Source organism: Lemur catta, chromosome 4 (assembly GCF_020740605.2).
Source record: "Lemur catta isolate mLemCat1 chromosome 4, mLemCat1.pri, whole genome shotgun sequence".
Lineage (NCBI taxonomy): Eukaryota > Metazoa > Chordata > Mammalia > Primates > Lemuridae > Lemur > Lemur catta.
In genome coordinates this window covers 13,005,469-13,032,773 of record NC_059131.1, presented here as the reverse complement: position 1 = coordinate 13,032,773, position 27,305 = coordinate 13,005,469, and positions in this window count along the sequence as shown.

Genomic DNA, 27,305 nt, shown 5'->3' with positions numbered 1-27,305 from the left:
ATGTAGTTCTTAAGCCCTTTTGTCTGAAGGTCTTAGATGGAACAGAGACAGGGTCTCATTTTAATCCTATAGTAACAATCCAGTTCATACTTGCCCACTGATTTTTAGTTTACAAAGTGCTTTTAAAAGCCCCTGTGCAAGGAGATTAAAAGGTCAAAAGAGGCAGCAAGGAGATGAAACTGAAGGAGTGTTTGATTCTGTGGCACAAAACATAACCCTAGAGTACAGGACTTGTGCACTGGGGGCCCTAAGACCTCTGTTTTCTTATAACCAAAATGCATGAAAGTCAACAAAATCCCTGCTTCCTAAGCCATGTTGTCTATTCAGATACACTTGCAACACAGTGGCACAAATGAAGGACATTGCATTACCTGCATTTTGAGCTTCTAGGGGGTATTGTACCAGAAAAGGAATAAAGAAAATTTTAAAAATATAGTCATGCCTTGCTTAACAATAGGGGTATGTTGTGAGAAATGCATTGTTAGGCGATTTCATCCTTGTGAAAATATCATAGAGTGCACTTACACAAAACTAGATGGTATAGCCTACCACATACCTAGACTACATGGTATGGCCTATTGCTCCTAAGCTACAAACCTGAACAGCCTGTGACTATACTGAATACTGTAGGCAACTGTAACATGATGGTATTTGTGTATATAAACATATTTAAACTTAGGAAAGGCACAGTAAAAAAAACAGTATAAAAGATTAAAAAATGGCATACCTGTATATTACCATGAATGAAGCTTACAGGACTGGAACTTGCCTTGGGTGAGTCAGTGAGTGGTAAGTAAATCTGAGGCCTAGGATACTACTGTACAGTACTGCAGCCTTTAGAAACACAGTACACTTAAGCTATTCTAAATTTATCAAAATATTTTCTTTCTTCACTAATAAATTAACACTAGCCTGTAACTTTTTATTTTATAAACTTTTTTTTAACTCTTTTGTAATAACACTTAGCTTAAAACACAAACACATTGTATAATTGTACAAAAATTTTTTTATATTCTTCTATAAGTTTTTTTCTATTTTTAATTTTTTTTTTTACTTTTTAATTTTTGTTGTTTAAAACTAAGACAAACAAACACATTAACCTAGACCTACACAAGGTTAGGGTCATCAATATCACTGTCTTCCACCTCCACATCTCGTCCCACTGGAAGGTCTTTAGAGACAATAACATGCATAGAGCTGATATCTCCTATGATTATGACGGCTTCTTCTGGAATATCTCCTGAAGGACCCACCTGAGGCCATTTTATAGTTAACTTTTTTATTTTTTAAATAAGTAGAAGTATACTCTAAAATAATGATAAAAAGTGTAGCATAGTAAATACATAAACATAGTCACTTATTATTATCAATATCAAGTATTATGTACTGCACAATTGTGTATGCTTTACTTTTATACAACTGGTAGCGCAGTAGGGTAGTTTACACCAGCATCACCACAAACACATGAGTAATGCATTGTGCTATGGTGTCACTAGGTGATAGAAATTTTTCAGCTCCATTATAATCTTGCAGCACTACCGTCACATATGCAATCTTTTAGTTGACCTAAGCGTCCTTATGTGTTGCATGACTGTATAGGTGATGAGATTACATTTGAAAAAATTGTTGCAGAACAATTGCTAACAGAATTAGGGGCAACTTAGCAATCAATCACTTCAAATAAAATCATCCAGGCTGGGTGCGGTGGCTCATGCCTGTAATCTGGGAGGCCAAGGTAAGAAGATCACTTAAGCTCAGGAGTTAGAGAACAGCCTGAGCAAGAGTGAGACCCCATCTCTACTAAAAATAGGAAAAACTAGCTGGATGTGGTGGTGCATGCCTGTAGTCCCAGCTACTAGGGAGGTTGAGACAAGAGGATTGCTTGAGCCCAGGAGTTTGAGGTTGCTGTGAGCTAGGCTGATGCAACGCACTCTAGCCTGGGCAACAGAGTGAGACTCTGTCTCAAAAATAAATAAATAAATAAATAAATAAATAAATAAATAAATAATAAAATAAAACCATCCAGAATGATACAAACAGTCATGACAAAAAAGCGGCTGGCATGAGAAAATACAAATATCCCTAGGTGTCAAAGAAGTACTCAGTGATAGAAAATGAGGACCTGCATGAGGATAAGGATGTGAATATAATGGAGGCTTTTTCCTGAAAATATTATTTCTGCCTGGTATGAGGGATTGATTGTTAATTCCTCCATGGCCTAGACATAGCTGAATAATGTCAATAAAGATGGTACGTATACATATTTTGCCATATAGAGCTTGCTTCCATGATTCTAAAATCATATTCCACAACAAGGTTCTAGAGCTCTTCAAATAATCCTTTGATGATGTCTGTAAATCTTAAGCTTAAATAATACCTTCCAGCATAGCTCTGGAGAGGGACCTGGCCAATATTTGCAAGTTCACTACCCTGCCCTGACCACATAAAGGTACCTTTTATGGAAATGAATCTGAAAATATTCTAATCTTGTTTCCTTATGCTGTATCTTTTATACTTTCACAGAATTATTTCATTTGACTCTTAAAATATCTTTGTGGGGTCAATATTAACATTCCAGATAAAAGAACAGGGCTTATAAAGGTGAAATTATTTCTTCAAGATCACATCATAAGTAGCAGAGATGAGCATACTTGTTTCTCATTAATAATATCGCAATTATGCAGAATGTTCCAAAAACCTTCAAAATAGGAATTTTCCTGTCAATTAAGCATTGACTTTCACAACTTTGTAACCAGCCAGAGATGCCTGCTTCACAGATGGAAACAGGCATGTGGGTGCTAGGTCACCCAGTTTGTAAGCTGCAGTACTCCTAGCTCAATACAAGGCTTTCTCTATAAGACCACATTGCATCTGTATATATTTTCCTTCCTAAAAATCTGTACACTTCTCCATTCCATTTTTACGTAATTTTAAAATTACCCTTACTAAGAAATACATAAATGTGGCTGTCACTTATTCCTAATCTCTTTCCTCTTACTTCCTTATTTAAACAGCCAACAGCTTGAACCATAAAACAGAATGAATTAAAAATCCAATGTAAGTACTTTTTGTTTATATCAGTTTCAGTGCTGGCCCCCAAAATACAAACCAGTATCAACAGTTTGAAATTACTGTGTTAACATTTTCTGTTTCTAAACCAAGCTAAACATCAGAGCAAACTGTATTGCAACATGTATTTGTTTTAACTCCAATACAACTGAGATTCTTATCCAAGACATGTTAAACTTTCCCATAGTTACCCACGAACTGAAGGAATGGAGTTCATGGAATTTGGCTTATAAGTTTGAGAAGAAATAAAAATTTTACAATTTTTCGCAACACAAAAATTTATGGATTTTTTCCTATCAAATTACTTTTCTCTGTCCAGATATAGAAATCCTTATGCTTCATTCAGTAAATATTCCATTTTAGCTTATAATTTGTAGCAATAGCCCCTTAGTGGAACTATATTAACAAGAAGGTTGTTATGAAATTGACTTTTTCTCATTTTGTAAAACCAAATAAAAATAAAGAATAATCTCTTGCCTGTACTCTACTCTTGTGCAGACAGACAAGAAAAATCTGATCATTTATATTTTATTTATATCTCATGATGTGGTAACCAAAGTTGTCCTTAGAATACAAGTTTATATTATCAACCCTCACTCATTTTCTAAGGGTCATTTAACTTTCTCCTGGCATCAAATCATATCCTCAGAAGGACAATTAACCTAAAAAAATTAGATGAATTGCCTTTGGACTAAATCTGCTTCTAGTTGGTTCTCACAGGAATTTAATTGGAAATGTGCACTTCAGTGTTAAAAATCATTATCAGAGCATCATATATAATAGTAAAAACTTAAAACAAAATAAATGTTTAATAGACGAGACTGATTAAATACATGATGATAGATGCTTACAATGAAATTATAGGCAGCACTAAAATAATATAACTGTAAAAGAATTTTATAACTTGAGATCTTGCTTATGAAATGGAGTTAATTTTTGAAAGCTTATTATAAGAAAAATACTACATTATCAGCTCCAAGATGCACATTTTTTACCTCTTAACATTTCTGAAATCAGAGTGAATCTTGAAATCCATGGTGCCATGCAATCACTGTAGGCCAGGTAGTAGTGGTGGCATTGTTTTTGCTGGCATGTGTGTGAACTTGGCTGCTGTTCCTGGAGAATGATTGGACAACTGCCACTCTTCAACAAACCATTTAAGGATAACTTGCAGAAGGAATACAACTCCTGGTTATTGGCTAAAAATCTTACATAAACTCCTTCTTCTAATAGCAAAAAAATGTGCTAGCAGCAAAGCTCACTTAAGATGAGAGACTGAATGCTTTCCTCACTAAAATTGGAAGCAAGTCAAAAATGCTTATTCTCACCACTCATATTTAAAATAGTAATGGAAGTGTTAGCCAGTGTAACAAAGCCAGAAAAAGAAATAAAAGTCCTACATATTGGAAGTAAAGAAATAAAACTGTTTCTATTTACAGAAGACATGATTATCTACACAGAAAATCACAAGGAATCTACAAAAAATAACTAGTTCCTAGAATTAGTATGTGGGTATAACAAGATCACAGAGTTCAAGAGCAACCCATAAAAATCAATCATGCTTCTACTAGCATGAATAATTGGAATTCCACATTAAAAACACAATACCATTTGCAATGGCTCCCCCCACAAAACAGGTATAACTCTAATGAAATGTGTGTAAAATCTACATAATGAGAAATGCAAAACACTGATGAAAGCAATCAAAAAAGACCTAAATAATTAGAACACAAATGCATTCATGGATTGGAAGATCCAATATAGTTACAATGTCAATTCTCCTCAAATATGTCAATAATTTTAAAAGTATTTCAAGCAAAGTCTCAAAGATTTTCTGTAGATATAAACAAGTTGACTCTAAAATTTATATGGAAAAGCACAAGAGTTAGAGTAGACAAAAGAAGTTTGAAGAAGACAGATAAAGTTGGAGTATTCACACTACTCAATTATGAGATTTACTTTAATGCTACAATATCTAAGCTGGTGAAGATATAGACATATAATCTTTGAAACAGAGTACAGAGTCCAGAAATAGATCCACACCAATATGGTCAATTTTTGACAAACTTAAAAAAAAAACCAACTTAATGGAGAAAGAGAAGTCTTTCCAACAAAGAATATTGGAACAATTACCATCCATATGCAAAAAATTAACCTCAACATAATTTTTATTAAAAACATTAACTTAAAATAAACCATGGATAAATATAAAAAGTAAAACTATAAAACTTTCCCACTTTTTTTCCTGGAATACATACTTAAAGATATCAACAACAACAAAGGTTTGAGCAAGTGAGCCTTGCTGGTCCCGATTTTGCAAATGCAAGATGTCTCATCCATGGATATGTGATGAAGTGATTCACTGAACATGGAACTCCCTAAAGACAAATTTGGTTCTTATTACTCACACCTCTCCTCCCACCAGATAATTCTTCAAGATATACACATCAGGAACAATCTGCAAAGCAATAATCAACTTGGGATTATTTCTGGCAACTGTAAATGTGTTATAGTTGGAGAATTACCCATAAAAGTTAAAAAAAATTGTTATCTTTATTGGGAAGCAGAATACTGCCAATGGCTGCTTCTTTTTAAAACTCTTTCAAATTATGGGATGTGATGAGAAACCCAATATTTCAGAAAAGGTACAACAACGCTAGTGGTAGATACGCATTTGTTTTCTATCTCTGTCCTCTCGTGCATATACATTTCCACATGTTGGCTCTCTGAAACCAAAGGCGACCCTCCTCTCTCTGAACTCCGTCAGTAATGACTCCAGTAACAATAACTGTCAGGGGCTGAAATAGTAAACATTTTGTAAAAGCAAATGGCTTCCAAATGTGGACTTTCGATTGTGAACACGTCTCTTGTGAGCCTGACTCAGAAAGCCAGAGCAGGTAAAAACACCAAGCCCAAAGCACAATGACAGAAAATCAAGCAGCTAAATCTGTGACTGGGAACCTCAACTCCACCTGCAATTTCTCCTCTATTTCCACACCAAAGTGACTTGACTTGGCCTGTTGATGTGACAGGCCAGAGTGACCCTTTGGGAGTTTTGCGAACAGTTTTTACCTTGGGGACCATTTACAAAGCCACTAGGTATCTAAGAATGACCTGCAGTCAGTAAGTAGTCAGTCAGCTCCCTTGACATTGCATCTTCTGTCTAGAAGAAAATCGTTTAACCTACTATGTAACTTTGACACAGTAGAAACTACTAAAATGTAGTTTCCATATTTTCAGAATGGCCGCTGAATCTCTGGAATTTAAACCTTGATTGAATAAAGAGACACAAAGTTGTTTATTTATTTACTTGTTTTCTGGGAACACACAATATTGTGGAATTTTTATGAAATGCAGTATGTACTATTCAATTTAAGAATCATGTTTAAAAAATTTTTGAGGGTGTGACTAAGGAAAAAGGCAGTGGCAAAAGAATTATGTACAATTTTATTAAAGCACTCTATAATGAGGAAGTCTTCATTAAATCAAAACAACATGGGGACATAATAGCAACTTTTATTGCTGGGTAGTGTGATTATGAGTGATTTTTTTATTTTTTATATTACAATCATGCTCCACTTTATGATGTTTTGGTCAAAGAGGGGCTATATAGATATATATGCATACAACACTGGTCCCGTAAGTTTGTAATACTGGATTTTTACTGTATCTTTTCTATGTTTAGATCTGTTTAGATATACAAATACTTAGAGTCATATTACAATTGCCTACAGTATTCTGTTCAGTAACATGCTGCATGGGTTTATAGCCCAGGAGCCAAAGGCCACACCACATAGTTTAGGTGTGTAGTAGGCTATACCGCCTAGGTTTGTGTAAGTGCACTCTATGACGTTTGCACAAGGATGGAATTGCCTAACAATGCATTTCTCAGAACATATCCCCATTGTTAAGCAATGCACGACCATATTTACGTGTTCTCAATTTTTTGCCTAGAACATATATTTCTTTAAAAAAAAAGACCCTGAAAAGTGACACTCTAAAATGTAACTATTATCTCTACCTTTTGGAATTGGATTGGATTTTTATATCTTTCTATAGTGGAATCATTCTACTCTTTAATTTTATGTTATCAATTAAAGATGTATTATTTTATAATAAGTATATGCTGTTAAATACCAAAACGAAAGATTTTTATTAGCATCTTAGCAGAAGGGAAAGCATTTCATGATATTAAATAATTATTTTAAACCTCCCTGAAAGTACTTCCATCGGCACATCCTGGCTCAGCCTTGTAGGGACTCTGGTGTTTCAACTTTCTTCTTGGCTCCTAGGGAATTTCCTGGTTATTCCCTGCTGACAAAAAGCCTTCTACGGAAACATGGGGCTAGCTCATGTTACAGAACAAAAATGATTGTTTTAAAAAGCAAAGAATTTCTAGTCTAACTGCACAGTTCTGGCCACCAGAGCAGCTGAATGGAGTTTGAAAAACTCAGGGACATTCAAAGGTGCTTGCAATACGCAAAGTGAAAGAGTACACACTCCCCAGCCGGGGGCTCCAGGCCCCATAACAAACAGCTTCCCCCAGGCCTGCAGCTGCTGGTCTTTTCTATTAGAGCCAGGACAAGAAGCTCTGGGCTGGGACCGCTGAGTAATTTACACAGATGCCAGGCCTTTCTCGGAGTCTGCTGGACATACACCATCTTCAAAGCACCCCCACCCCATACATCCCTTTGAAGAACTTGCTTTAACTCAGGAAAAAATATCATGATTCTTGCTGTTTAATTTTCACAGGAAGCCAAGGCACTGATAAATGAGAGCTCATCCATACATGTTTTTACTCTGTTACCTAAGAAACTATCTTCAAAACAGAAGTCCTCATAAATACTCTGGAGATGTATCAGACACTCTCCGGTGCTGCGCGACACTGTGTATATTGTTTGGCAGGAGTTCATGGGGGAAGATAAACTAGCACATTTTGCCAGGATTCTATTACTCTTGACCCTGACCTTGGCTGGAGGCTGTTTCCAGTTACACTCCATCTTAAAGAAAGACAGCGCCTACTCTTTCCCCACGTTTCCTTTTTCCCTTCTCTTTTTGGTTGCCTCAAGCACAGCGCCTCATCCGAGGGGAGAAATATGTGCTGGCTACTACTTCCCTTCCTTAGATTTCTCATCTGAACACGGAAGCTCAAATGATACCATGGAATCGTTTTCTTTAGGCAATGGAGGTTCACTTTTAGAAAGTACTTAATCTGTTCACAGCATTGCTCACGATGATGGATTTTTTTCCCCCTGAGAGTGATGACCCAACACATCAGCAGCCCCTCTGCAATATCAAGTCCCCAAGCCTCTAACGTGTGATCGTAGGGTAGTATATCCCATCCCCTCACTCCCACCAGCTTAGGCTGACCTCACTTCAGATATTCTGTAGGAAAAAAAAGTTTACCATTGACGGGGTACCCTAAACTACAAAGCCCAGGCAGCCTAAACAGCCATTACTCCTACTCACAGGGCATAGCCAAGGGCTTCATGCATAGATTTATATGATGCAGTCATTGTAACTGAAGCCCAATATAGTATAATTACAGTTTTGAGAGGTTCAGATTTAATAGTACCCTTGCAAGTGAAAATAATGGCTAATATTTATCAAGCAGTTACGGTATGTTCTTACATATAGTATCTCATATGATTCTTAAAATAGTCCAAAGTGTTAGATCCTAATTTTACTTATGAGAAAACAAAAGCTTGGTGAGGTTGAGTAGATAGTGATTCCTTGATGGATCTGGGCAAAGTCAATTGAAAACCTTTTGGAAAGGATTTACCATTCTAGATCCCTTTAAGAACATTTGTGACTCATGGGAGGAGGTCAAAATATCAACATTAACAGGAGTTTGGAAGAAGCTGATTCTAACTCTCATGGATGACTTTGAGGGGCTCGAGATTTCAGTGGCAAAAGTAGCTGCAGACATAGTAGAAATAGTTAAGAAAACTAAAATTGCAAGTGGAGCCTGAAGATGTGAATTGCTACAATCTCATGATAAAACTTCAACAGATGAGGAGTTGCTTGTTATGGATGAACAAAGAAAGTGGTTTCCGAGATGAAATCAACCCCTGGAGAAGATTCTATGAATATTATTTAAATGGCAACAAAAGATTTAGAATATTATATAAACTTAGTTGATAAAGCAGTGGCAAAATTTGAGAGAATTGACTCTAAGGAAGTTCTACTGAGGGTAAAATGCTATCAAACAGTGTCATATACTACAGAAAAATCTTTTTGTGAAAAGGAAGAGTCAATCAATGTGGCAAACTTCCTTGTCTTATTTTCAGAAATTGTCACAGCCACTCCAACATTAAGCAACCACCATAATGATCAGTCAGTAATCATGAACAGTGAAGCAAGACCCTCCACAAGCAAAAAGATTATGACTTGCTGAAGCTTCAGATGACTGTTAGTATTTTTTAGCAATATTTTTAAATTAAGGTATTTACATTTTTCAGACATAATTCTATTGCACACTTAATAGGTTATAATATAGAATCAATATAACTTTTATATGCTCTGGAAAACAAAAAAATTCGTGTGAATCACTTTATTGCAATATTGGCTTTATTGTAGTGGTCTGGAACCAAACACACAATATCTCTGAGGTATGACTGTATCGAAGTCCTGTTGGCTTATGTCATATGCAACTTCAGAACAACCATATATTAGAAAAAATATTCTGAACTATCCATAAATTGCATTATCTTTTAATGGCACTATAGACTTTGTACTCATATGTATGATTTATTGCTTATAGAAATGGAAATAATAATGTGGCAATTTTTTTAGTTCATAGCACTAGTTCATAATCTACATCATTCTGAGTGAAATATTGTCAACTGGGGATTTAGAAAATGCAAGAGATGTTTGATTCTCTCTGGAAGTTGATCATGCAGAAATTTTTTTGATTCAATAGATTTACCATTGAGTCAATAAGATGTGGGGGAAAGTGTGGCGGAGCTCTCTTACTAATAGTTAAATGAAAAAGATCATCCCACATCCCCAAATTTGTCATATCTGAATGTGATGCTAGAAACTTCTAAGGTGTCTTACAATCATAAAGAAAGTCATTTTGAGGGAGAAAGTGAAACTACTCAGCCTTCCTCAGTAGGGGTTCTTCTTTGGAACCACAGAACAAAAATGCTACATGTGGATATTTTCGTACTTTTGTCAAGTGTGGCAGTAAATAGTACCATTACAGATGCATAGAAGTTAATTAATTGCATATAATAGATGCCTTAGAGCAGTGCTTCCTAACCTTTTTGTCACCAGGGACTGGATTAATGGAAGACAATTTTTCCAAGGACAGAGTGGGAGGGGAGTGGAGGCAGAGCTTAGGAGGTAATGCAAGTGATGGGGAATGGCTGTAAATACAGATGAAGCTTTGCTCACCCACCCATCACTCACCGCCTGCTGTGCTGCCACCCAGTTCGTTCCTAAGTTTCATGGAAGACAACAATTTTTCCATGAATGGGGGGAGGGAGGCAGAGCTCAGGTGGTGATGTGTGGCTTGGTTTTTAACAGGCCAGGGACCAGGCGTTGGAGACCACAGCCTCAGGGCATTCAGGCTAAATTCTCTGGAGCTCTAGTTGAGAAAGGCTTCATGATGAGTAGGATAGTGGTACCCACAGTTATTATTCTGTATTTCTTCTCGTGCAAAATAGTGCATTTCCTTATTACTTAAGGTAATTAAAGGTGGGGTTTTCCAAAACTTGCAGCTGAAAGCAATTTAACCATACCGCTTACCATGAGACATAGTGAATTTCAGTTCACCTCTCTGTTTCCTTGTTGATGGATGTGGGGCAGCAAATGTAGTCAGTATTTATTGTTACCAAATAAGTTTGATATCTGTAAAGTTAATCATGGCTGCGCTGTAAGTTCCTTTTAGAAGAGTGATAATTTGTTAGCTTAAGACCCTGAAGTTTCAAAACATTGTATTTATCATTTGGAAAAACAAAACTGGATTGTTCTAAGCCATGTTAGAATGAATAAATTTTTAACATTTAATGATCTAATAGCTAGCAATGAGGATAATTCAGTCCCAAAAATTGCTTACTGTTGACAGCATAAGTGTAAACATGACTTTAATTCATTCATTTGCTGACAGTCCCTCGGATGCTTGAGGACGTGGTTGATAAGTGTGTATCAAGCGTGGGACAATTTGTTCAAGGTGACTGTGCACTTGGAAGAAGGGCAGGAACAGTGTTCTCCCAGCAAAAATTTTCACTTGCCTTACTGTGGTGACAAGTGATAAGCTGTTCCTTGTGGACTGGCTTAGAGGCAGGATGAAGAGTTGGATAGGTTTCTTACAAAGATCTTTAAAAAGAGGCATTCAGTTAATAATTAATTGTATGCAGTGCTGTTTGTATTTTTATTGGTCATCTGTAGAATGGCTTCATTCTATATATGCACATTTTATTTCAAAGAATTCTTAAAAAGTATATGTAAGGTGGGGTTTTGTTTATTGTATTTTAAAGATTTAATTGTTGCAGTCTATCTACCTATCTGTCCCCTTCAAAATGAAATCTGAAGTGTTACTTCAATAAACAATGTAGGCTGAGGGTGGGTGGTTCATGCCTGTAATCCTAGCATTTTGGGAGGCCAAGGCTGGAGGATTGCTTGAGGTTGGGAGTTCAAGACCAGCCTGTGCAACAAACCAAGACACCTCCCCCATGGCATACACACACACACACACACACACACACACACACACACAAACAATATCTGGGCTTGGTAGAGAGTACCTATAGTCCCAGATACTAAGGTGGCTGACACAGGAGGATTGCTTGAGCCCAGGAGTTCAAGGCTGCAGTGAGCTATGATCATGCCACTGTACTCCATCCTGGGAAACAAAAGCAAAACAAACAAACAAAAGACAACAACAAAAAAAAAAAAAAAGAAAAAAAAAAGAAAGAAATAAATTATAGATGAAAAGTTTACACTGATTGCAGTAGGGGTAGAACTACAGATCCCCACCTTTTTGCATCTGTCTCAGCCTTCAAATGGCACTGAGTAGCCTTCAAGAAATCTCAATAGATGCAAAAAAAGCATTCCACAAAATTCAGCACACTTTGATGATAAAAACCCTCAACAAACTAGGCATAGAGAGAACATATCTCAAAATTATAAAAGCCATATATGACAAACCCACAGCCAACATCATACTGAATGAGGAGAAGTTGAAAGCATTCCCACTAAGAACTGTAAAGAGACAAAAAGTGTCACCACTTCTATTCAACATAGTGCTGGAAGTTCTAGCCAGAGCAATCAAGCAAAAAAAAGAAATAAAAAGTATCCAAATCAGGAATGAGGAGTTCAAACTATCACTTTTTGCTGATCGTATGATCTTATATCAGGAAAACCCCAAAGACTCCACCAAGAGACTCCTGGACGTGATAAATAAATTCAGCAAAGTCTCAAGTTACAAAATCAATGCACAGAAATCAGTAGCATTTCTATACATGAAGAACAGTCAAGCTGATAGTCAAATCAAACTCTCAATACCATTCACAATAGCCACAAAGAAAATAAAATACCTAGGAATATACTTAGCCAAGGAAATTAAAGATCTCTACAAAGGGAAATATGAAGCACTGAGGAAATAAATCACAAATGACACAAACAAATGAAAAAAACACATCATGCTCATGGATCAATAGAATCAACATTGTTAAAATGTCTATATTACTCAAAGTGGTTTACAGATTCAATTCAATTGCCATCAAAATATCAATGTCATATTTCACAGATCTAGAAAAAAATAATTCTATACCTCATTTGGAACCAGAAAAGAGGCTGAATAGCCAAAGCCACCTTAAGCAAAATGAACAAATCTGGAGGTATCCAATTATCAGACCTCAAACTATACTACAAGCCTATAGTAATCAAAACAGCATGATATTGGCACAAAACAGAAACACAGACCAATGGAACAGAACAGAGAACCCAGAAATAAAATGAGCCACATACAGCCAACTGATCTTTTACAAAGCAGACAACAGTATACACTGGGGAAAAGAAGCCCTATTCAATAAATGGTGCTGGGAGAATTTGATAGCCACATACAGAATATTGAAACAGGATTCATATCTCTCACCACTCACAAAAATCAATTCAAGATGGACAAAAGACGTACATATAAGGCATGAAACCATAACAGTGCTAGAAGAAAATGTTGGAAAACTCTTCTAGATATCAGTCTAGGCAAAGAATTTATAAAAAAGATCCCAATGCCAATCACATCAATAAGAAAAATAAATAAATGTGACTTGATTAAATTAAAAAGCTTCTAGGCCGGGCGTGGTGGCTCATGCCTGTAATCCTAGCACTCTGGGAGACCAAGGCAGGCGGATCGTTTGAGCTCAGGAGTTCGAGACCAGCCTGAGCAAGAGCAAGACCCTGTCTCTGCTAAACATAGAAAGAAATTATACGGACAGCTAAAAATATATATAGAAAAATTAGACAGGCATGGTGGCGCATGCCTGTAGCCCCAGCTACTTGGGAGGCTGAGGCAGGAGGATTGCCTGAGCCCAGGAGTCTGAGGTTGCTGTGAGCAAGGCTGATGCCACGGCACTCTAGCCTGGGCAACAGAGTAAGACTCTGTCTCAAAAATAAAAAATAAAAAATAAAAAATAAAAAAAAATAAAAAAATAAAATAAAAAGCTTCTGCACAGCTAAGGAAATAATCAATAGAACATATAGACAACTTACAGAATGGGAGAAAACATTTATAGGCTATACATCTAATAAAGGGCTAATAACCAGAATCTACAAAGAACTCAAGCAAATTAGCAAGAAAAGTTCAAACAACCCCATTAAAAAGTGGGCAACAGACATGAACAGAAGCTTTTCAAAAGAAGATAGACAAATGGCCAGTAAACATATGAAAAAAAATTCTCAATGTCACTAATTATCAGGGGAATGCAGATTAAAACCACAGTGAGATATCATCTTACCCCAGTTAGAATGGCTTTTATTAGAAAGTCCAAAAACAATAGATGCTAGCATGTATGCAGAGAGAAAGGAATGTTTACACTGTTAGTTGGACTGTAGATTAGTACAACCTCTGTAGAAAATATTATGGATGTTCCTCAGTTAACTAAAAGTAGACCTACCATTTGATCCAGCAACATTTAACCAAAGGAAAATAGGTCATTTTATTGAAAACATACCTGCACTGGAATGTTTATTACAGCACAATTCACAATTGCTAAATGTGGGATCAACTCAAATGTCCATCAATTCATGAGTGGATTCACAAAATGTGGCATATGTATACTATGGGATACTACTTAGCCATGAGGAGGGATGAATTAATACCTTTTGCAACAATTTGGATGGATCTGTAGACCATTATCCTAAATGAAGTATCTAAAGAATAGAAAAGCAAACACCACATGTACTTGCCCTTAAACTGGAACTAACCAATGAGCACACATGTGCAGAGAGAAGTAAAACTCAATGGAAATGAAGCAGGAGGGAGTTGGGGGGCGGTGGGCAAAAAATATTATTAACAGGTTCAATGAACACTATCTGGGTAATGGCACACTTATAACCCTCACTCTAGCATAGCAATAGAGAACCATGTAACCAAAAACATTTGCACCCCTGTAATATTTTGAAATAAAAAAAAGAAACACAGCCTCCCAGAGGATAAACAAAAGCCTAAGCACACTTGCACAAATATACACTTTGTGATATATAATACCCAGCTAAATCAGATGGTTGCAGATAGTGGTTTCTATGTTATCTTTGAGGAATTACCATTGCTGGGAGCACAGGGATATGGCAGCAGAGCTATCGGGTGATGGCCATGGAAATCAAGGCAAGACTGCTCACTGCAAAGTTTGAACTCAAAGAGATTTTTATTTGAATTCTAGTTTCACTATTGCTACTGAATATGTTACTCAACCCCTCTAAAAATCTTTCTCATCTGTAAAATAGAAATGGTATCAAAAAAATTCATCTATTTGTTAAGTGAGTATTTTCAGAGCACCTAATGGCTTCAAGCACCATGCTAAGTGGCAAGCATTGCTCAAATTGCCTTGCTATACAGTTGTTTTGAAGGTAAAATAGCATAATATGCATAAGTTGCCTAACAGAATACCTGGCATAGAAGCAGACACTGACTGAGAGCTGTTATGCCCCCACTACTGACAAATACAGAATGTATAACTTGTAATGAATAGACAGAGGGCAGGAACCAGGAGGTTTTGTGGTAGCTAGGTGGATGAGATCACTGAACTACCCCGCAGTGTTACTTAGCATAGTCATGAATTTTATTTAACATTGTGCTTAACATTCTACCCAGTGCAGTTAGGCAAGAAAAAGTGGAGATAGCGACAACTTAAAAAACCCTACAGAGGACATGACACAATAACCAAACGAAATAATAGAGGAACATCGAATTTGAATGCCTTATCCATAAGCACTAGCAGTGTAAATTCTTGAATATTGAGAACTACTTTCACATGCTTACTCGAAGTAATTTTTATGGCACTTACTAAAACTTTATTGTTGCTTTTCACACTTAACTCAGTATAATTCATGTATGTGCTCATTCATCGGTATTTACTAAATTCCATTTCTATTCTAAACATAATGCTAGGTGTATTCATACAGGCATGATTTTCACTCTCATGTTATACACAGATTAATGGGAAATGCTATTTAGTAAATACATATTTACAAATTGTGATAAGCATTAGAAGGAAAAAACCCAGAGAGTTATTATTAGAAAGAATAATATAAAACCAGATGCCTAAGTATTTTGTATTTTTACTAAATATGCCAGTCAGGACTTTTCTAGTTATAGGTAAAAGAAATCTAACACAATGGGAAAAAGAGCAACAACAGCACAGAGGCATAAGCTAAAATTTCAGAAAGAACAAAGGCTGGGCTGGCTTTAGGAGCAACTGAATCCAGTTGCACTGAGTGCTGGATGCTGATATCAGTGTTCTTTATTTCCACTTCTCTTGTCTGTTTTTCCATTCACTTCTGTTCCAAATCTCCTTTGTCCACTCTGGTATTTCCAGGCTTACATCTTCTGATTGGAAGCAATGTGGGACAAGGACCTTTTTTGCTAGTTCTAGTTCTTTGGTAGAAAAAATACACACGAAATACTCCAATTGGTCCAGCGTAAGTGTTTTATTCTGAGGAACCACACTTCAGTGGCAAAACCAGAGCTTAGATACAAGATGCCAAGATGTAGGCAACACTAAGAGAAACTGCACAGAAACTCCACTTAGCTTAAACAGCTTTCATTTGAGTATTTCACTCAACAAGCTCAGTTGCAACTGTGAGCAAGCAGGAAAGGATGGACTGGAAGGTATATGCCATCTGTTTAGGAATGGGCCAATCTTTCAGTGCTTTGGCCTCCACTTCCACCCAGCCAGCGTTGCCCGGTCTCTGTTGCCTTATAGTCACTGTGTGCAAAGCCACGAGCAGCTCTGAAGCAATGCAGAGGGTTAATGTTTCCACGGTCTGGCAGAGACTGGGTGTATACACTAATTAGGCTCCCAGCAGCTCTTAGGGTGCCTCACATTCCACTCTTTGGCAGTCACAATCCTCATCTTCTGATTGGTTACAATCAAAGGTACGTTAGCTGCTGCAGCATTGCTTATATTCATTGTTTACCACGCCTTATCAACAGGTTCATAATTTTTTGTACTTCCTAAAATATGTTTATCACTTTTGGGGCACAGCAGGTGTTCATCTGCTCTGAATGAAAGCACCATATGCTTAACCATAACAGGGTAAACATATGTACAACTCTACGTTCATGGAAAATGTGTTTATAAGCATAGGCCCATGTTGGGCAGGAAAGCTTATTTACCCCTTTTAAGCACAGCAAACAGGTTTTTATTTACTCCTATTGAAATGTTGGGTGAGAACTGTCACAGCCAGGAGGAGCCTATGGACATTGGACAAGTAAATTTAATGTGATTTTCTGAATGGAATCCAGAACAGAAAAGGGCATCAGGCAAAAACTAAGAAAATCTGAACATAAGGCGTTCTTTATAAAAATTTATTTAACACATTACAATGAGTCATATTGCATTCCTGCCTATTGACCAAGGTCAGAGGCGTTGGATATCATGATTGAAAAGCAGGAAAAGAAAGGGAAATGTGTTCTGGACGCCACAAAATAGTAGCTACTGCATTTGATGAGAGTCATTGGTATTTGAAGCCTGAATTTACCAATAACCTTGGTACATTTTGCTATGAATTATTAACGCTGCACAGCTACAGTGTAATTTCTCAGTAACAAATTGATGACAGAATTTGAGGTTTTAAATGTACCATTCAATAAAAATTAATTGTCTTTATTTTTTTTATATCTAAACCACAACAATTTTCAGAAAGTATAATAGTTCTCATTTTCTGAATGTATAATAGTTCTCATTTTCCTTATATAAAAGCCCCAAATTGAAAAATCATCATTCTCTCTTGGTTCTCTCACATTCCCTTTCCTGCCTCCTGTCCTTCTTCTTCCCCTTTCTCTGTTCCAGCAATACTTATTGAGCATTTCCTCTGTTCCAGACACTATGTTTAGGCACCTTCAACTAATATACCACCTAGTGGGAGAGAGACGTGCAAACACAAAACTGAGTTCACTGTGCAAAAATAAATAAGGCAGCTGTCTTTCTCTTTTCAAAAAATCTTGACATGTTTGTCCCTTTGAAAATTCGCCTTTCATTGGGTCCAAGTTACAATGAAAGATTGGCACAGACTGGCATTGCAGAGAAAGCCTGCTATAGGGTGGGAAAAGTCAGAAGCTCATGTTGACAAGAATGTGGTAGACCCTAGGTGAGTCCATCCTGGCTTTCTCATGGGGCCATGGGATGAAGGTGCTTCCAGCTCAACATTGGGTGTTTGACTTTAAAGGCCTTGGGCTCTTTAAGAAATATTTGCTCCATATGATATTAAAAGACTTCTAATTCTCCAAGGATTGGCCAAGAAGGGGTTTCCTGTTTTTTTAAGTTGCCCTGCAGAACATATTATACTGTCCAGAAATGATGTTTAAATTTCAATAGCTTCTGGTTCTCTGGGCCACATCACCTTGCAGTTGCCCTCAAATTGTTTCTGAATCACGTTTCCTCTGGCACGAAGCAGGAGCCCTCGGTTCACATTACGCCTTACAATGCACAGTGCTCTCACCCTGCTGCAGAGAAGCTTTAATGTCAGAATGAAAAATGATAAAGCATAAATGAAATAGCAACCACATGTTCTCTGCAGTGTGGCCCTGGGTCTGCATGGCTTTTCCAAGCAGCAAGTAAACCATCTTTGCAGCACTTGGTAACAGAGATAGAGCCTGCTGGGAGAGAGGGCTCTGCCCCCATGGTCCACAGCCTGAGGAGGACATGGTGACAGGAAGGGTTGCCTTGTGGGCCAGAGCCAGACTAGAAATGGCCACTGTATGCAGAGGGCAGTGCCATGAATGGGGCAATGCATGAGTGGGGGACAAAGAAGCCAGAGGACTGGGTTCAAGTCTCGGTTGTGCCAGTCTGTCCAGTTGATTCTATACCCCGATTGTCAAACCCTTCTTTCCTCTTTATTTCTAGGCCCTTTTGTTCTCAGTTGGATTCTCATGGCATCCTGCTGACTATCTTATTACCAACATCTTGCCAACTTTAAATCTGTGCCCTCTCCTGCAGTCAAAGTGATATATTTTTTTAAAAAATCTGAAAAACCCCTTTTAGTTCCCTCATAATAAACCAAGTCTAAACTCCTTAACACAATTTAAAATTTTCTTTGTGATCTTATTTCTCATCTCCTGAGACTCTCTCAGAGCTCATCCGCTTTACTGTGTCTTAACAAACTACTCACACTTCCCTGTATACACCGTGCTCAAGAACACTCGCATGCCCTTGCCCACACCTTTCCCCAGTCTGGGAAGCCCTTACCTCACACTGACTGACTGGAAAATTAATATTTATTATGCCAGGCTCAAGACAGTACCTCCACTGTGAAGCCTATCTGATAACTTTTCTAGGAAAATTAGTACTCCTACAGATCCCTATATATACCTTTATTACATCATTTATCTAATTTCATACTGTAAATATTTATTTACAGTTTTGTCCCTTGCCTAAAACTATATACAACTCAAACACAGGAGCTCCTTTCTATACCTTGTTATCCAGTGGTGTGCTGGAGCCAGTCATGCTGCTTGCAAGGGCCAATTGTATGCAACATTGCCATCTCTGAGTTCAGTGACACCATACTGGTAGTTCAAAATCAGGCATGGTGAAATTGCCTATAGCTCAGAAATGAACAAACACTACAAAGCAGCTCCTCTCACCTGAAAACAAATTGTTCACATTTTCCAGCATACTACTTCTTGCATTCATTCTTAAAACCTACTACAGGCTCTGAAATAGTCTCTACAAAAAAGCTGAATGAATAAATGCAGGAATGAATGATCTAGATAATAAATCAATAAACTAGTACATAGTGACACCAGAATCTACTTAATCTCTTTAATACTTTTATAATAAATTTTCATCTGTAAAAGGAAGACATCTACCTGCCTGTAGGGAGCATATCAAGGTGATATAGATGGGAGAGTTGAAATACATAAATTGCATCACATATACAAATCACAAGGGTTTCAAATTTATTATTCTATCTCAATACCTGCCTAGAAATGCTACCCAATGGGTGAAGAATGAAGGGTTGAAGTGTGGCCAGAATACTTTCTACAGGCTACACACTCTCATTTTCTCCCATTCATAAGCGTTAGGTGCCCTCCTTAGCAATTTTCAGATCCTTATACTTCTAATATATGAATCAAATTTCTTACAATATATCCCAGCATTTACCTTTAAAAAGCTTAACTTTTATTAAAGAATTATATGAAATTCATGGTCCCTGAATCTCATTTAATTCTCATTGACTCCCAGCCATGCAGTTTACATGACATCCCCAATAACTTTCACCCTCACATCAGCTTCAAAAACTAGAACTGACATTCATTCAATTGCCAAAATCTGGGAAGAATTTCCATTTACTACAAGGGCCACAAAAATATATTGAAAAAGATAATCTGGAATCTATTCTTGGTAGGCTTCTGAAATCACAGTGAGCTTGCTGGCATGAAGAAAGTAGAATGATTTTTGGCTCATCACCTGTATTTGGAGCTTGGTTCAGAAATGAAAGTTCTGGAAAACATGAACACTGTCCCTCTACTGTGATGACCCATGCTTTTTAAGCCCACCATATTCTTTCTACTTTCTTCCACCCCTTTCATTAGGCTTGCCTCTCTGAAACAATTTGGAGATTGCAACTCTCCTCACAGGGTCAGGAGGGAAGTATGCCTGTGTATGAGTGGAGATGGCTCTGTGGCAGGAGTTGGGGAGTGAAGGATTTGAATTAGGTCACATCATCATTGAACTCTGAAGCCCTGGAAATGCAAGGATTGAAATGGAAGCAGATATAGTTCTGGGATCTGGGATGCTACATACACGGAGAGTTCAACTTTTTTTTTTTTTTTTTCGGAATTTGTTTTAAAAGAAAGAGTGGAAGGAAATACAATATCTTGACAAGATTCTGGGTAGAATTCCTGTTTTATTCTTTAAAATTTAATAATTTCCCTTATTTTTAATATTTAAGATGCATTTCTTAAATAAGTAGAAAATAGATGCTTTTAACTTTGAGGTCTGTGGGGAAAATTATTGAGGCACATTTAAGCGGAAGGAGGTCTTACCAGCTATTCACCAGTAGGGAAAGAAGTTCTGCACTGATCTTCCCCACAAGCCAGAGGACAAGCCAGAGGAGCCAGGAGCCCATTTCTTCTCGGCAAATCCACAGGGAGTGTAAATTACCAGAAGTGAGTGTGGTTCTGGTCCTCAGTGGTCTCTATCCCCCGCTGTATGTGGTTCCCAGGTCTGAGTTGAAGAAAAAGCTGAATTCCCCCAGAAACCCTCCTCCTCACCTCCTCTCCCCTTCACTCTGAGAACCTTGGGATAAAGCCTGAGATTTGCATTTGTCAAAGAAGGTAAGACTTTAGCCCGACGAGCAGGAAAACAGAACCTGTTCAGAGATTTTCCTCTAAGCTCAAGAGAGCATGGCAGTCTTTTCCTTTAGCACCCATGGAATATAGCACGGTCCCAGGCATCTGGTAGTTTCTAAACTGAAGCACAAAATATACATTCAGTTGTGTAAGAGTAAACAGAGTAAAGTCTAGGGCATGTCTCTTTGGCTCTTCTAAAAGTTGCTAATTGAAATATTACTGTGAGAAGACATTGAGCCACGTTGGGGTGGGACTGTGAAGAGCAGGGTGGAGTGTGCATGGGAAAGCACAGTCTGAATATCTGCCCGGGAAAGTTTAGAAGCAGGAAACTTACGCACAGCCAGTTAACATGATGCCAGGCTCTGAGCAGGAGATATTTGGTTGGTGACTTTGCAAGAGGCATTCTATGACTCTACATGCTACTGGCAATGAATACTATTAAAATTCTGAAGAGGGAGGTGGAAAGATTGGTCGTTCTGCAGAAAAGCCAGTTACCTATGACTCAAGCAGACATTCAGGCAGGCTGGTGGACAGCTGTATTTTTTTAGCTTCTCTTTCATTTGACCTCTGTCTTTAATGCCCTGGTCAGAGGAACCACAATACACACACAACTGAGGCTGGACTTTGTATCTTGAGCTTCTGGATGGATGTGAGTGATCAGAGGCTCTATCTTTCACTATTTCAATATGTCCACAGGCACCTTGGTCCTCTTTGTGAATCCATATTTGGAGCTAGGAGCAAGACAATTTCTTTGCAGAAGCAAGACAAAATTCTTTTAAGGATATTTTAGCATTATCATTTCCCACACTTTCTGCTGAGGTGTCCAAGGATGCTGTGGCAAATTCATAGGGATGTCATAGGGTTTGAAAATTGTCTTAATTTTTAAAAAGTTAATTTCAAGGGAAACACATCAAGGGACACTCAACATCTGTCATACAACATGTGAACTACTGGGTCAAGGTAGGGTGCAGATTCAACACTAGATTTCATCATACGCCTTTCAATGATGCTGTATTTATGCAAATCATCAGAAACTGTTTTGGGTGGTTGTGGGTAAAAAGCAAGCACAAAAATTAACAGCAAGTAGTAAACAAGAGTGTCAGCATCCAGTCTGACTCCAAAGTTTGCGAAGTTTCACAGGGTTTACCAAGTACACACGTCCCGTTAATGAGTGATTGTGTTTTTTAAAGAATGAAATAAAAACGTGTTTTCTGTTAAGATATGTATATGATTTTTTTCAAATAGCTCCTAAATTGTTAGGGCATAAATGTTTATCAAGTTTTTTGGACCTAACTACTTAATAAATGGAAGTACATGGAAATACGTATTAGTTATTTCTTTTGGTCTAGGGATATTGTGAAAAAAATTATTGAGACGCTTAAGGGCACTGTGATTTCAGAAAGTTTGGGGCCTTCTGCCCTAAACAAAGCTGGTTAGTGATCCTACAAAAGAACAGCTCTCAACGTTCCTACTCTAGTTGAGACATCCTAGACCTGAGAGGTGGGAGGAAGTAACTTTCTCTAGTAAGTATTCACCAAGTACTGCTTGTTGAATATTTTCTCTTAATGTTTACTGAACCAGGCACAAAACAAAACACTTTAACTACATTATTGCATTTAATTCTCAAAATGTCCCAATACAGTGGGTATTGTACTATATTTTACAGATGAGGAAATCAAGGGTCTCAGAGAGGTTAAGCAAGTTTCCCGTGTCACAAAGCTAGTAAATGTCATTTGAACACAGAATGATTTGACAAAAAGCTAGTGCTTTTTCTACCACACCACACTTTCTCCAAATGGATGGGTGGATGGCTACCTAGATAGATCAAAGACCCGGCCTTTCTGAACAGCGTAGACAGGGAGAATACTCCCAATGCCATGGAATGGTGGAGAGAGCTGGACAGCATATTTTCTTGTGTGAAATCAAACATATCAATTAAATACTCTTCTTTGGAGTACTGAATAAATAAACTCAGAATGCCTGATATATCTGCATTGAGTTCTGCAAAGTTCATCCTCTCTTTTGCATTTCAAAGATACATAAGAACTATATTCTCTGTTACCACACAGTTAAATCCTAAGTACTTAGTAAAGTCATAGGCTGCTCCAAGTTCAAAGAGGACAATCCCTTTGGCTCTGTATCTCCTTCATCTATCTAACACATTCACAAACCACTCATCCAAATACTTGGCATGTTTGAGATATCTTTGCCTTAATCAAGCATATCTATTTGCATAAAATATTTAAATATTAAATATCTAATGCTTTTTTAAAAACTTCAGGAGTATGTTTTCTTTAACCTTACTTTTTTTTTTTAAGAGAGAATGAGAGAGAAAAGAAATGCATCATGCTTTATATAAAGGAAATAGCTCCAGGCAAACCTTGCTAAATATTTTAATGGTTTAAACATTCATTTTAGCAAGTTTTCTTTAATTTTTTTAACTTTGTTCCTTTTGAACTGGCTCAACCTTCATGTTTAATCCTTGGAGCTTTCAAGGAACAGCTCACAGAAAGTTATATACACAAATATAACAAACATTTCAAATAAAGCACAATGCATAAAACAGAGAACAGGAGAACTCTGACAACAGCTGCTAGATTTAACACTAATAGTTTTGAAAGATTTTGGCTTGAAGGTTAAGAGTATCTTATGACAATAAGCAGGCTTTGTATATAATGTCAACAGTCCTGTTGCAACATGTCCAGTTTTAATTTATTCTTTTTCATTTGTATAAGACAAATAATATAATTATGGATGTCTGGTTCATGAAATTAACTTTTTAAAAAGTCCAAAATCAATCATGTTTTTCAGGAATAACAACATTTAAAAACCTCTGGCTTATATGCCTGGTAATAGCCAAAGTTTGGCCTAAATGTGATAATATGCTTCAAGTCATTATGCATTTATTTTATTCAAATGAGTGTTTGGTGCATTGGTGCTTCTGCGTTTGTGGAAGTGATTGAACTTTCTGCTCAATGTGCTTCTCCAGAGGGTATCATGACTGACCTTGAGTCTGGAGATGGTGGATGGGTACAAGGACTGCCCTTCTGCCCCGCAGACTGGCACACAGAAAAGTTTCCAGAATCAGCCTCTGGCCTGCCCCAGTAAAAGCTCCAAAACCATCCCAGGCAGATCAGAGATTGTTTTACATACATGCACACATAATGTATGTACATGCATGTACATGACACACACATATACATGCAAACAATCTCGTAAATAACATCTTTTGTCAGTCTTTGCTTAAGATGTAGCGTCAGGAACCTCAGGAGGAGGGTGCTCCGTAATGGAGTACACATTTAGAAGACACAAAATAAAAGAAGTCCGCTTCTGGGTTGCTGTGTGGGAAGCAAATGAGGCTGAAGTGAGTGTGGCTTTCAGAAGGAGGAAGGGCTCAACACAGAGTTAGAGATGAGTCCCCTCTCAAGGATGCACGTGCCAACAACAAATGCCCAGGCAAGGCAGTAGCACAGGGTGACCTGGAATTTCCTGTCTGTTTAGGTTAAGGCCACCGGCTTTCTCTCTCTACATCCAGGCGGGCCACACAACAGACCTGATTTCTGCAGCACGGTGTCCAGGAAACCAGGTAAGCTCACAGTTCCCTGCTTCCAAGGGTATGCCTTGGCCTTGAACACTGTTCTCTAGATAAAATGTCCACAATTACAATAATAAAAATAACAACATTTCTGAGTACACACTATGTGATAGGCAGTGTAATGGGTGGTTTACTCATATTTCTCACTGATTCCTCTCCACCATGCTATGAAACAGGTATTATTATCTCTACTTTGCACATGAGAAAACTGAATTAATAAATTTTCTTAAATATAGGCAAATAGAGGACTCAAACCCAGATCTTTCTCCTTGAAGAATCTGCAGTGATCACCTATCTTTCTTTCCAACAATGAAAATGCCAGGGATTGGATAAACAGCCTCATGCACGATGCTGCGTTTTTTTTCTTTTTTTTGGCTGTTGTGCCCTCCCATGGAAGCTTAAGAACTTCCCCTTTCATGAATCTTTTTATTACATGGTGCTTTCTTGTATGTGAACTAGAGGTACCCCCTCCTGCCCTGCCTTAACCTCAAAACCCTTGTGAGCTGCGCTTCCTTAGGCACTTGCCAGTTAAGTAAGCCCCATCCTGACCTACACACAGGCACACACGCACACATGCACAGATATCTCTGCTAACCTCTGCTATCTCGTTAAACTTTCGAATATCAGCACTGAACATCAGGAAAGACATAGACATTGTAAAATTCAACCCCGTCATTTGACTGACAAGTACATTGACGTCCAGGGACTGATCAAAGGATAAAGAGGACATCAAAGGCAACTGTCTTTGCTTATTGGAAGACATTCCAAGAGTTCTTATTTTGTGTTCAGGCCCATGTTTGGTTCAGGAGATAAAGAGAACAAATACAAGATCCATGCCCTCCTGGGCTTGTGGTCAAGAAGAAGAGGTAGACAGGTGAGCTGGCAACTGCAGCTCAGTGTAGTAAATATTTCTTCTGAGATAAGCGCCATGTGTATACTGAGGGAGGCAGAGGAGGGCACCGACACCCAGCAGAAGCCTCTTACCCAGATCCCTCAGTTGTGAGCATCGTGGGGGGGAAGGGCAATCTCAAATCATGGTTGGGATGTGGCAAAGTCATAACATGTAACCAAAATGTTTGTACCCTCATAATTTCCTGAAATAAAAAAAGAAGCCTCTTACCCAAATCTCCTGCCTCTAGTCTTTATTTAGGTAAAAATGTAATAAAGTGCCTGGCAGCCATTCTCAGCACTTGTAGACACTGATGCTCTGTGCTTCTTATTTCTCCAGCAATGATGAGCACGAACGTGTCTAAAGGCCCAGAATTGAAAAGTGGACTTGGCCCCTGTTTCCACAGTATGGAGGGACCTCCCATTTTACATGGCACTTACCCTTTTGTCACTAGACTATGAACTTCCTGGGGACAGCAGTCACTTGTTTTTCATTGTACCCTCAGATTTAGGCCCGGCACATAGAAAGTGTTCAGTGCAAGTGTATTGAGTAATGAAGGCCACACTTGGAAACTCAGCATGGAAGGAGCGCCATCTCTTTACATCACTCTGTTGGTCTGGACATGCACCCACAGCACTGCATGTTGCCTGGGCTTCCAGGCACAGTGTCCCTACAAATCTATGCAGCTACAGTTTTAATCACTACTAGACTATGCTCTCAAGCATGATGGTCCCAATAAATCTATCCTCTCAGCGCAATTTGAGGTACAAACAAACTCTATATGGCTAGAACCTCAGCTCAGTCACACAACGGGCTTCAGGGCAGAGCAAAGCTCCATCTGAGCTCAGACGCTGCTGGGCAGTGTGATGCATAGTGGGCAAGAGCACCTGGCATCAGGACACTTAGGTTATCAGCTCCACCCTGCCACTAACCATGTGTGGGACTCATTCTTCTTGATTTCCAAGATGAAAACAATGAAGGAATTGGGCAGAAGATGGTTTCTGTAGCCTTATTTCACTCTGACATCCTTTGGTTCCACAATATACACAACACCCTATATCACAGAGCAGAAAGCTCCCTGCTCCTTGGAGATGATAGTGGTGTGAAAATCCACAAGAAAGGACAAAGTTTCACCTGAGCTACAGGTGATTTAGTGGACACAGCTTACTTCAGTGTATGGGTATTCAGGGAATACACCCTTGCTGAGAGAGATCCCCTCACCCTTCCCTGAAAGAGCCATGTTGGCTCAGGTGTGAGGGGCCAATTATTATGAGAATAAGATCCAGGGCAAGGATGTGAGAGTCGCCAGTGCTCTTCTGAAGTCAACTGAAAGGACCCAAGTCAAGTCCAAAGAGTCATGCCAGACCTTTTTTGGGTAGCTTCTTACCCAATCATTCCAGACTCCAGGAGATTTGGTGTACTCCCTGCAGTAGGGCACGTTACAGCCAAATGGTGCAGAAATGCCTCGCTGCAAACCACCCCCTCACCACAAACAGGGCCCGTTCAATAGCATTAAGAGGTCAAGAGTTTGGTCCTTGGAGTCCAAACAAGAAATGGTTGTAAGTCCCCCAAATTTTACCTGTCCTATATAAGTTCACAAAGCTGAAATGAAAATAACATTTATTGATATTAATCAAGAGTTCATTCAGAGGTCTACATCACACAGGTAACACATTAGTTTAGAGAAAGTCTCAGTGTAATGTCCTGCTTATAAAATCCTCATCTTTCAGCTA